The following is a 13,093-nucleotide window of genomic DNA, read 5'->3' on the forward strand; positions in this document are numbered from 1 at the left end:
ATCTGATCTATGTCAGCATAACTTTATTACCTCCAAGTTTAAAAAAATATATCATCTATTCTAGAAATTTTGATAACATTTATGAAAGAATGTGCACAAGTGTGCGAGCCACGCATGCAAAATGTTTCGTAGGAAACACACATGGAGCTCCATTGGTTTCATTAAATCCTTACCGAACAGCCAAAATTACAAAGGAAACTTGCTGTATTTGGAGCCAACTTGAATGAGTGTAATTAATAAATTAATAGTTGACAACATAAACAGATTAAAAGTCATAATAGTCATGAATTGTCTTAAATGCAATACAAAATAATTACTGTAATTGTTTCTTGTCTTTGTTCACGTTGATAAAGGGATCAGTTTATCTCGAAAGCTCTAGCCTAGTTTCTCAGACTTGCTGCATGAAGCTTTCTGACACAGTTATAAAGGTCTAGCTTTCTTGCGTCCTGTAACACTTATTGCAATGTTATACTAATGTTTCGTAGACAAAATATTATTCCTTTCTTTCTTTGAAGCCAGATTCGTCCGGAAATTTAGTTTAACACCGCTGGATCGATTATGTATTCTTCCCAACATGAATTCTTTATGTACTGAAATCTTATTTCGTTCGACGTTTCGCTGCCAAGAATTAGGAGAAAAGTGTTGAGGATTAGCTTTTTATTTCCCGGTGCAATTCTAATTTGTGGCCTTCAGACATTGTTTGGTCCATAGGGACCCAGGATAATGCGAGAAAACGAGATAAATTAGGGACCTCATTCCACTTTTATGTGTCCCAATATATGAACTCCCTAATATGAGTAAACAGTGTCACAAGAACGGCGCAAGAATTTCCCATTTGAATAATGTTTAGCCGGCAAAATAATCTACACGTCAGTAATCATTACAAAGATGACCTGAGTACTCTTGGTCGAATTATGATCAATATTCTCACTTTTAGGATTTTTCTACAAATCGTGGCGAAAGTTTGTTTTCGTAAGTCGGTTTACGACACATCAATACATTGAAGATTTTATTGTCTTTTTGTAGTTTCATTTCATAAATAATATTTTTCTTTCTTTTTTTTTTTGATTTATGATAGCCATAAAATACCGTTTAGAGATTCCTCATGATTAAAGAAATTATTAATTTCATCGGTTTTCTCATTTTATCTGACTCCTAACAGAACATGGATTGGTTGTAATTGTTAATTTGGATAATGTCGCTTAATTCACTTAAATCACTATATCATGTTAGGTCTCAGAAAGAAAATCATTTAAACTGTGAAATTTACAGGAACCAAATTAACACTGCAATAGTAAGCGAATATTTTACTTTTGTTAAGTTTAAGAGTTTTCGACTCTTGTTCCTTTAAATTCCAGCATTACCAACGTGACTAACAATTATAGTATTCGTCTTTACTCACGGCAGTTTGTACCACTTCTCCAGCGATTTAAAAAACTAAAAACAACCAGGATATAAAAGGTGTACACACCTTAGTAATTTCATTCATTACTTTATAATTTCCTAGATGATATTCGCTAGGTGTTCACTAACACTGTCGTCTTGCTTGCGTTGTAAACCAAACGGAAGCTGTCAATGTAAACAACCAGACATAATGCCCACTCTCCTTTCCCATGTTCCTATAATAGTCCATCTTTGAGTGAAAACTGTCATCTGCAGCTAATATTAAAATATTTAGTTTTAATATTTCTTAACAAAAGTTGAACAAAATAAAAATGTGTAATTTTTACATGCATGTTTTCAAGGGAATATAAGTTCCAAAGTTACGGAAATTTACGAAATACTCAGATCTTATCGAAGATGGCGAACTGTGGGCTAAACAAATACATTCCCCCACACAAATATTGGGACTGTATTAGTTAATAAACTCGTGTATAGTTTGAAACGTGAACAAGATGACAGTGTTAGAGACGATCAATTTCAGGTTAGAGTTAGACGATCGGGTTAGAAATTATAAGTTGATGAATGAACTAAGTTTCGTACATTCTTTATGCTGGATGGTTTTAGTTTATGAAGTGTAGATGGGTTATACAAATTTCCGGGGTGGGGTGAGGTAAGTGACTACTACTAATATACAGGCCACATGTAAGACATGATCGTGCAAGAAAACGTTTAATAAAAGAGTGGTAAATATTGGGTTTGTGTATGCTAGTAGTTATAGCGACCAATATGCGCATAAATGTGGGAACTTAACAATAAGCTGCCATGCTGGTTTAAGCTGATATGGGCACAAAGGGAATTTAACGTTAAGAACTATTATATGATTAACATTGAGGTGTACAATGGGCACAAGGGGGGGGGGGAGGAGTTTAAGGTCAAATTTGTCCACAAAATTAACACAGTGCACCACCATGGATATAAGGCAAAGTTAATGTCTATAGATTTAACATTGTAGGACACTTCGGTTCCCATCGTCGTAAGGCATGGGAGATAATACGCCAAGCGGCTGCCTGTACTGAGACTCGTCAGTTTTTCATGAGTACAAATAAACAAAATTATGTCATCAACAACACATTGTAACAATCTCCTGCACAGCGATGACAGTGCAAGTGTTTGGAATAGCAACTTTGATTCGCTCATTCAGACAGATCGTGCTGGATGACAATAGCGAGAAAATTTTATTCGCACTCGCTGTGATTGGTTAAACAGGTTTATTCATATTCTTGGTAAACGAGGAAATCTGAGCATAGGCAGCCACAGGTAACAAAGGAGCAGAGCGGATTGTCGCTCGTGCCTTTCAATGATGGGCTCCGTAATGTCTCTCAATGTTAAACAGATCAACTTAATAACTGATTAACAGAAATAAAAATAAATTTAAAAACGAACGTATCAGAATTAAAAATATTTAGGAACAAAATAAAAAATAATTAAATAAAAGGTACGGATGTATTTAGGGCTCGAGCACTGATACATACCTATATACCGTTACACGATTAGAAACGTAAGCTGTTTGCTGATCTATTAATTAATCCAAAATACACATGCAAAAGGAGTGTGGGGTATTAAAATTTTGTTTCATATACACATACAATCACACACACACACACACAACATATAGGGCCTATGAAAGTTGAATATGGGTGGCTTATATATTCTTAATTTTATGCAAACATGAGAGTCACTCACATTTACTTATCGAAAGGTAAACACACCCATCCTTAATAGAAAACAAACAAACACACATCCATACCTTTGTATGCTTACGAGACCTAACTTTTTTAACGGTAGGAGAGTTTATTCCCTGCAAATGCATGCACGCACACACACACACACACACACACACACACACACACACACACACGTACGTAGGTACGTACGTACATACATACATACCTACATATGTATCCATCCATCCATCCATCCATCCATACATACATACATACAGACACACACACACGTACGTACGTATGTATCCATCCATCCATCCATCCATCCATCCATACATACATACAGACACACACACACGTACGTACGTATGTATCCATCCATCCATCCATCCATCCATACATACATACATACATGCCATTAATGGAAAGGCGTCATGGATGGAAATAGGAAAAAAAATACAAACATAAATTTCAAAAAATTAAAAAAATTAGTTTTATTCAAATCAAAACAATTAAAAGTTGACACAAATTTTAAACAATGTAAAATAAACCCAAATTTTGCAAATGCGTATAAAAATATTAATATTTTTCTCAGCAAAGGAAATATCAAGAAATATAAAACTAAACATTACAAAACAAAAAACGTTATGGATATAAAAAAAATGCAAACATTTAAAAATAAAGCACTTCTTAAACTAAAAGATACAAACGAAAACGTAACATGTTTTTAAATAGAAACATAATTTAAAGCTCAACCCTTACTGGCAAACAAACTATAAATGTATTTTTTTTGTATAATTTAAAAAACAATGTTTAAGTTTTCTGAATTTTTTTATTCTTAGGTTTTCCGCTAAATTCCATGTTAATTCTGTAATTTTAGTATTAATTTTAGTCTTTTTCTTTTGAAAGGAGAGATTGGGTGTTTTCTTAAACTCACTGCTAAATTTTCTATCAGTTTTGTAATTTTGTATTACTTTTAGTCTAGGTCTCGATGTTACAATTTTAAATGTACCATTTGGGTTTTTTCTTTTGCCTCAGGTAAAGCTCATTTTAGTTTAGGAATTTTAGTATGACTTTCATTCTCGATCTTACGTCGGCGATATTCAAAACACCACTCCTAATTCATCTATATAATCTCATAACGGGCGCTATTTTGAAATGTATCTAGGCTTGTGAATTGTTCATGTTAAGTATACTGGACCATTAATTGTTTTATTTTATCAGGTTAAGTAGGATGTGTTTTTAATTGCTATTAAGTGATTAGATCCCAGGGCGACACACAATTCCTATTAGACTCCATACTGTCCAATTTATTCAAAGGATGACAGCCAATTTTATCTTTAACCCTATCACTGCCCAATGTATTCCTTAAATGCAGCCCATGTTAAATTTCTACATGGCTCCAAAGTGACCCAAAATCTGAAACCTATGGACATTTTAACAAAATATACCCCCTTTTCCACAGAGTAACCCACAATGTTTAACTTATGGAGGTTTTTGATATTAAATGTCCCGTTTCCACAGTTCAAGATGACCGGAGAGTGGATTTCAGCATCCAACTACCACACCCAGCGAGTCTCCTATGCGCACGCACATAAAGAAACAAAGAACTTATTTTCGTCAAGAAAACGTGGTTTAAAAGATCTGGGCACACATACAGATGGATAACACCTTTCGTATTTGCAGGACACTAAACCATATTCTGTGCGTGTTTTTGCAGCTCTCAAGGGATTGTTAGGATAAACATAATACAGATTTGATTTATCATTCCTGTATGATGCAAACTGTTAGTGTCAAAGAAAATTCCCAAAGGGATTCCAGAGATATGTGTAATTTATCAAGCAGACGTGATTATATTCCCTTAGAGCTCCAGAAGTGTCACAGTGTAAGTCCATTATGAAATCTTTCAAATGGTTATATTAAAAATACTTCAACCGTTGATAAAGGAAACATAGAACATAAAATATACTCTTCAAAAGTCCTATGTTATTGCTATGATAATGGACAATTATCGAATGCATACTTAACGCCAGTGCACAGAAAATGAAGGTTTGTAATCTTTGCTTTATAAACCAAATGGTACAATGTGTACCACGCAATTGCTTGGTAGCACAAACCTTCTGTTACATACTTGGTAGCACACACCTTCTGTTCTTTAAAAACGAATGTGATGTTGATAAAGCATAGCTATTTGTAAGTTTTTTTAAAAAAAACTTAAAACACAACAACAAATAAAAAATAGACTGGGATAGAGAGTGGAGCACAGAAGTCACAGGTTATTGAACACCAAAATGGCATGCAGTACAGTAAGCAAGCAAAAAAGAGAAAGTTTGGAATATATTTGATCCCGCTTTTTCGACCAACGAACTTATGCAAATAACTGGGCTATGCCTGTAAACGGGTTATGCGTATAAGCGGACGCAGCCTAAAGCCAAATGAGATGACTATACCGAATATTCGTGGTCAAAAAGTGTCAGAGTGCAATGTTTGCTACAAAAGTTTGAATTAAATTATATCAGCAATCATTCTTTATAATTATATCAGCAATCGTTTTTTTATATTTTAAAACAATAGTAACTTTAATACACAACATAAACAAGGAGAACGCAAAGTTAGTAAGCACAGAGCCTGAAGCATGCCTGTGAAATCTTGACCCTAGTGACTACTATATATTATATTACAGTACCAGACTTAATCCAGCAAGTCAGTGTTTGCGCTGTTTAACACGGCACATAATGTTATTCCTTTCAATTTCTTCAACGGAGTAAGTTTCCTGAAAGTGAATGCAAACATGTCTCTGGAGGTCTGCTTTTGGCATAACATCAACAATTTATATGCAGTTTGTCTATACAAATAAACGTTTTATGCCAATGACATATATGCCCATAAGTGATCAGATTTATGAATAAACAAGAACAAAAGGATTTTGGTTTTGCAATTGAATGCATGTATATGAAAATAAGAGGTATGCAGTTAAGCCGGACGTACTGTTTGCACATAATTGTACCCCTTGAATAGACAAGAGACTTAAACCAAAAGGTTTATAAAGGGAAGTGTATAAAAACTGCTTCACCGTATGGGTTTTAAATAGCAGTGTGCATGTGTGCGCTGAGTGTAGGAATAACTCTCTTCGAGTGTTAATCTTTCTGAGAAATGTATTTTGTATTCTTTATCTTGTTGCGTGTAGTTCAATAGTTAGGATATTCTCTTATCATTCGTTCTAAAAAATCATCATATAAACTGAATTCGATATCGAATGGTTTAATAACGTAACGTGTTCTCTGAGGTAAACCCTTGTATTACGAAACTAACCTCAAAGTATATACGGTCTAACCAAATTACAGATAACGATTTCTAAATTTTCTTTAACACTTGTAACAGTTCCGCTAGTCAAACGTGTTGGAACGTTTTAGCCAACAATCATTAGAGAATCGTAACATTTTCCAGTAAAATTTATTTAAACATATACATGTAGGTAGGATATTATTGCCCTGGTGAGGCAGCCAATAAAAAGAAAGCTTGTAATTTTGCCAAAGGACGGACATCTGTAATGTAATAGTTATAAACGGTCAATCTAGCATGGATTCATAATCCAAGATCCATCTCGGGGTTTTCAACGCCAGCAATTCGCTTAACAGAATAATTCTCGAATTTCAAGCTCCTGCCACAAAATTAAAAATTAAAAGAGATATAGCTTTGGATCATGCAACGTTTGCGCTTGAGATTTATATACGAAACCATTCAACAAGATTATAATTTTTGAGATGATATTTTTACTTGATAAGAATGGGAATTCAATCTCCAACTCATGCTCCGAGTTTTATGATTTTTAGACCTGGCGCCGCAATTTGTGAAACAATGTCGCACTTCGTTCAGACTCAAGTTAAAATTGATTGGCTAACATCAAACAACTAGTCGATCATATGTTACGATTTAAGTTTGTAACTTTACTGTTTGGCAGGAAGATTATTGAACATTTTATAATGGTCTGACTCGTTTCTGTCCAATTTATTAACTATTTGCATGCATTCATAATAGATTCGATCAAGTCAAATCATAAATTATTACGATAGGTGATCTTAAAAACTGTTGTATTTTGGCAACTCGTTGGCAATTCGTTGCCTTTGGACGCAGGTTTATTAGTACAGCAACATAATTGAAAAGCATATACAAAATGTATAAATATATTTAATTGATTTTATATGCAGATACCATCTAACAAATAACAAATTCGCACAAAGAAAGAATTAAAAGATAATATTCAACACAAACATAATATTCAACACAAATGTTACACCTCAAGCACGCGATGAGAATCGTCTTGTAGAAGCAATCGTAATTTTACGAGATCGTCTGCAGACTTTAGATAGAACATGTTCATATTTTGCTCAAACGAGTTGGTATCAATACAGACGAGAAACAGACAAAATGAAACAAGTATATGTCTCGACGTATCGCACTTACTCAATGGTCTGAATGATGGCAAGAAAACTTACTTAGGCAATTACATGTAATGTTCCCAAACTTGTTGTCCCACATATACATCTTACGTAAATTCCTTACATGTGCTTACACTATACGTATAACTCATGTGCAGCAGAATATAATTTACACATATGTGCAATGAGGTAATTCATAAATGCCACCTATCAACCGCACAAACGTGCTTTTCTGCAGTGTCATTGTGGAAACAAATATGTTTTACGTATGTAAAGTTAGCATGTATTTTCTATCATATATGTTTTACTTGTGCTGGAACATTTAACACATTGCATACGTGTGAATTACGTAGGTTTGTCAAAATGTAGACATGACTATATATATATATATATATATATATATATATATATATATATATATATATATATATATATATATATATATATATATGAAAAAACTTTAGCGATGCACATATTTGGACTTTGTATTTAACTGGTATTGTGATTTATTAAAGGTCAGGCGCAATACAATTTATTGCGATACGAACATTGAAAATATAATATAAATAACTCAGGAAACAATCTTCTGTAAGTTATTACTAAAATAATTTTCTGTAGGGAATATATTTTTTTAAAACCAAACACTAACTTAGGTATTTTAATTTACAGAGAAAAGCATTATGTATCTTTATCTGAATCATTTTAGTGGAATACTATATGGCCCTCAAAATTAAATTGTCTGAATCATTTTAGTGGATCACTATATGGCCCTCAAAATTAAATTGTCTGAATCATTTTAGTGGAATACTATATGGCCCTCAAAATTAAATTGTCTGAATCGTTTTAGTGGAATACTATATGGCCCTCAAAATTAAATTGTCTGAATCGTTTTAGTGGAATACTATATGGCCCTCAAAATTAAATTGTCTGAATCATTTTAGTGGAATACTATATGGCCCTCAAAATTAAATTGTCATCATACTTTGGTATGTGCTTTTGCAAATAATATTACTTGCTACTTTGTTTGGCAATCGGCGTTCATTTAATTTTCCCTAAATATGAATTCAAACCAACTTTGAAAAATAAAATGTTTAATTCATTTCAATTAATTAATTCAATTAAACTGCAACTTCCGAAAACATTCAACTAATTTATTACTTGTAACACTTTGTATGTGCACATATGAAGAAATAAAACGAAATAGATCAGTGATATACATTGAAACTGAAACTTGTGTTCGTATTTTAAAGAAATATATATTTTGAACTTTGTGAAGAATTTAGTTTTAAATCTTTTGAACGTCGGTTCAATAAATAGACAAAAGTTATCGGTACCTTTAAGATGATATAAACATAACAAATCAGTGCTGCTGCGTTTGACTCCATACTTTCTTTACAAACAGCAGATCAGTGATGATTGTAAACAACCAGAAATAAAGCAAATTACCAAGACAAGCTGAGTAAAAATTACGACAGATATAAATACATTGGGGCTTAATAGAGAATCTATAGATTATTTCGGGCTAATCAAATTAAGTTAAAATGACGGGTTAATCGAATTAAGTTAAAATGACGGGCTAATATTCCCGAAAGGATGTTTTAGAGATTCAGTATTCTGTATTTATAAAATACACTGACTTAAAATATTTGAAACATCAATACATACATTTGTAAAGATTCTCTTCTGGTTTCTTTTACTGAAAAGACCTTGAATTCATTGATGGTAGTTTATGAGATTTTCAACAAACATGGCATCACCCTAATTAATTAAGCCATTTCTAACTTATGCGTCGCGTTAATGTGAAGATCAAAATAACAACGAGTCAAAAAGAATTTTGAGGACTCTAATAACAAGCTATATTTCCGTACTTTGTATCTTCATCTAATAACGTTTATATAAATTAATGCACAGAATCGCGACACGATTAGAAACATTTATGAATGTAGATAAGGGTTATTTCCCTTTAACACGACGTTTTCACTTTCTATCTAGTGAAAACAAAATATTCCATATATTACTATAAGTTATTACAGACTTTTCGAATAGTTCGATTCGATGAGGAGAAAATGCAAGAAATTTAGATTGTTTTGCGCGCATTATCATCTGATCAGGAACATGTAATAATAGTAAAGTCAAAGATTACGTAAGTCACACTTTTCGCACCAGAGCACAATCAAAGCAAAGGTCTAAGTTAAAAGAAAGTAATTTTACAAATATTGAATAAGCCACTTTAAATAACGATGGATTTCGCTACACGTGTAAAGTTATTCATAGTTTTCTGAAGGGATGATCACTGGCATTTAGGTAATCAAATTACGCTCTTTGGCTCATCTGAGTCCGTAATTTAACTTGAATTATGAACAAGTCGCCAAAAAATGATAACAATAAAATCTTAAGTTACAAAATGAAACTAACAAGAAGGACCAGTGCAAAAAAATTGTACAATAGTTAAATGTGGTATAAATTATTGGTAACAAATATCTTAACAAAAACAGGTTAATGTTTAATATGATACACTTCATTGCTAATATATACGAAATACCTCTAGGTCTTTGTCCAGAAACATACAATCTCAGGATCATATAATATGGTTACCAGTATGTATGTATGTATGTATGTATGTATGTATGTATGTATGTATGTATGTATGTATACATGCATGTATATATGTATGTATGTATGTCTGTAAAGAGTAAATTTGAATATCATAGAACTCTGTATGAATAAATCTCGATGACAAGGCCGTTATACATAAGATAGTTTTAGATGAGTGAGTGTTACCATTTTGACTGTAAATACCTTCTTGGGATTGAATTTTTTTCTTCCCAATTGGTGCTGGATACGGATGGGTGTACATGATCAGTCAAGATTACATGTGCCTTAAAGGTGAAACATGCAACATTTAGATCAACAAATTAAGATTATGTAATAATGAATTAGATCAATATAAATAAATGTTAAAAGCTATTGTTTTCTTTAACAAACTGTCGTTCAGTGGTGTAAATAATTAATTCAAGACAGTAATGTCACATAGCACTATACCCCCACCCCATGGTATATAAAAAATTATGTCGACTAAATGGTTAACTTTAGAATAATGAAAAGACTAGTTAATTATGTTATTTGTATATAAAAAGTCTCTGATCATTTTTCCAGGAATTTCCAAATTGTTGCTTCTATCTTTGCATATCACTAGAATTTAAAATGCATAAGAAGCTGTGGAATTAAAATATTTAAATTATAGTTACTTCGTTATACTAAACAGCATATGTGTTAAATATGATATGCTGTTACATGCTGTCAATATGTTTGATGAGATTGGAGTTAACGCTGACAAAATGTTCATATATGCTAGGAACTGTTATTGAATTATGCCTCACACTCTTTGGAACAGTATTATTTCGAAGAAGTTAATAGAAGAAACAAGACTGATAGGTCGAGTGAGGTCCTTTTCAACGACAATGCACCTACTCAACTACTGTAACCTCTGTGGTAAGGTTTTAATTTCCGTAATCCCTATTGAAGACTCAGGCTATGGTGTGTTGTCTGCGTGGATGACCAGTGGTGATAGATGAATTAAAATAAATCATGCCCCCCCCAACCCCCCCAACCAACAAAAGTTCATATGTAAGATATAGCAATATCCTTAAATCAAAGGTCATAGCGCATGTAATCCAATGAAAAGTTCACACGCATTACACTTCCTGATGACGCATTTTTACTATCGATCTTTTGGTTCCCCCTGTTAGAAATTTTGCCCATTAGCCAAATCGTCTGAAAAAGAGATCCAGTCTAGATACTTAATTAAATACTCATTCTGTCCTGTGAGGCACAAGAGTAACTGTAACGTTGATAATTATAAGCGTTTCAGTTTTGGAATTTGTTTCGAAATCTTTCATATATTTGAAATGCATCAGATAGTCTTTGGAAAAGACATGTAATGAACAAAATTACAAATCTGACTGGATTATAAGATCAATTGACTTTTAATTAACTGGTACAGAACAATGAAATTACTCATAAACGTATCGTTTTGCTCATATGGAGTGATATGTCCTTTTGTATTTATGGTGGTGAAAACTCTAACCGCATTTGTATCTCTTTCGAACTCTTGGGCAATTGTTCATTTAAACACAAAAATGGCTGTATCATGAATGCAATAGTGAAGTGATATTGATTTTAGACATTGAGAATTACATTAGGTTCTTGTAAATATAAAATTGCTAGTCCAACCACGTGTTGTGTACTATAAAAACACGCTAGAATTTCACGGGAAATACACTGTTCACAGTTATCAGCATTAAACGACTGTGCAGTGAGGAGTAGAAAGAATGGATGGTACAAAATTTGGTTTCAACTCAAGAATGGTACATTTCTGTAGAGAACGGTGGTAATGTTTTTCGATACATTTACTACATCAGAACTAATGTCTAAATTCTATGGTGGCGAGATATGCGTTAATTAACATTTTTGACACCAAAATTGGTATCGTACTCAGCACCTTGATAATTAAATGCCCATCCTCCCCAAAGTTAAGAAAAGTCTACTCCATGAAATTTCGATTCTACAGCCCCATGCTCTCATATTACTTTTTGGTAGTCGCGTCTGTTTACATGTTCGATATATTTTACATTTAGGATACATAATATTTTTCTGATTGCAATTCAAAATTCAATGGAATCAAGAGTTCTCAAAATACTATTACATATTTTTACAACACTAATGCTTTAGGGGAAGATTGTGGTGTTCAGAAGAAGTGGCCTAGGGATTAAAAAATAAACAAGGTCCTATGCATCCTGTTATTCCTTTCATTCAAATTAGCTGTTTGTAAGATACATAACTCCCATTTGCTGAAGATCAAGGTGTGTTAGATGTTAGGAGATTATATACATCTTAAGTATCATACACAAATTTTCTAAGCCCACATTTACTTTAAAATTTCCCGTGTTGTGAGGTGTCGTTTGAAACTTGAAAACCATCAGAATTTTCACATTCATTAACATTTATGTTTTGTTTGTTTTGTGTTTTTATCTTCAACTACAATTCTCTGTAATAAACTCTTTGCTGAATAAACTTTGATCTTGTAACATTTTTTTAATCAAGTTTATATAGACGTACGCATAAGCACATCCATTTTTAAAGGTAGGACATGCTACAAAGTAACATGAGGATCTTACGTCACTGCTAATTGGAAATTAAAATTAATAAATCTATAAGGGCCGAGTAATTGTATTCAAAGAAACTACGATGCCTCGACAGATTGATTTGCAATTAATTATCACATCAGCTGCTAACAGATTCCAAAATCAACATACAACCTAAACCGTTTATCCAACTCAGTTTCTGCATGATAATATTTATGCTACATCAAACTCGTCTAATTCTCCATACGTGTCAATCGAACTGTACAATTGTCTATAAGTTGTGGCCAACCTTCCGAAATTGATTAAAGTAAATAATGACATAACACACAACATGATTTTTCACCGATAATTTTTTTAGTAAAATGTTTCCTTGACAGACACAGTTCATTGAAATTATGAATCA

This window comes from Sinohyriopsis cumingii, chromosome 3, assembly GCF_028554795.1.
Source record: "Sinohyriopsis cumingii isolate HCF-2022 chromosome 3, ASM2855479v2, whole genome shotgun sequence".
In the NCBI taxonomy this organism is placed as follows: Eukaryota; Metazoa; Mollusca; class Bivalvia; order Unionida; family Unionidae; genus Sinohyriopsis; species Sinohyriopsis cumingii.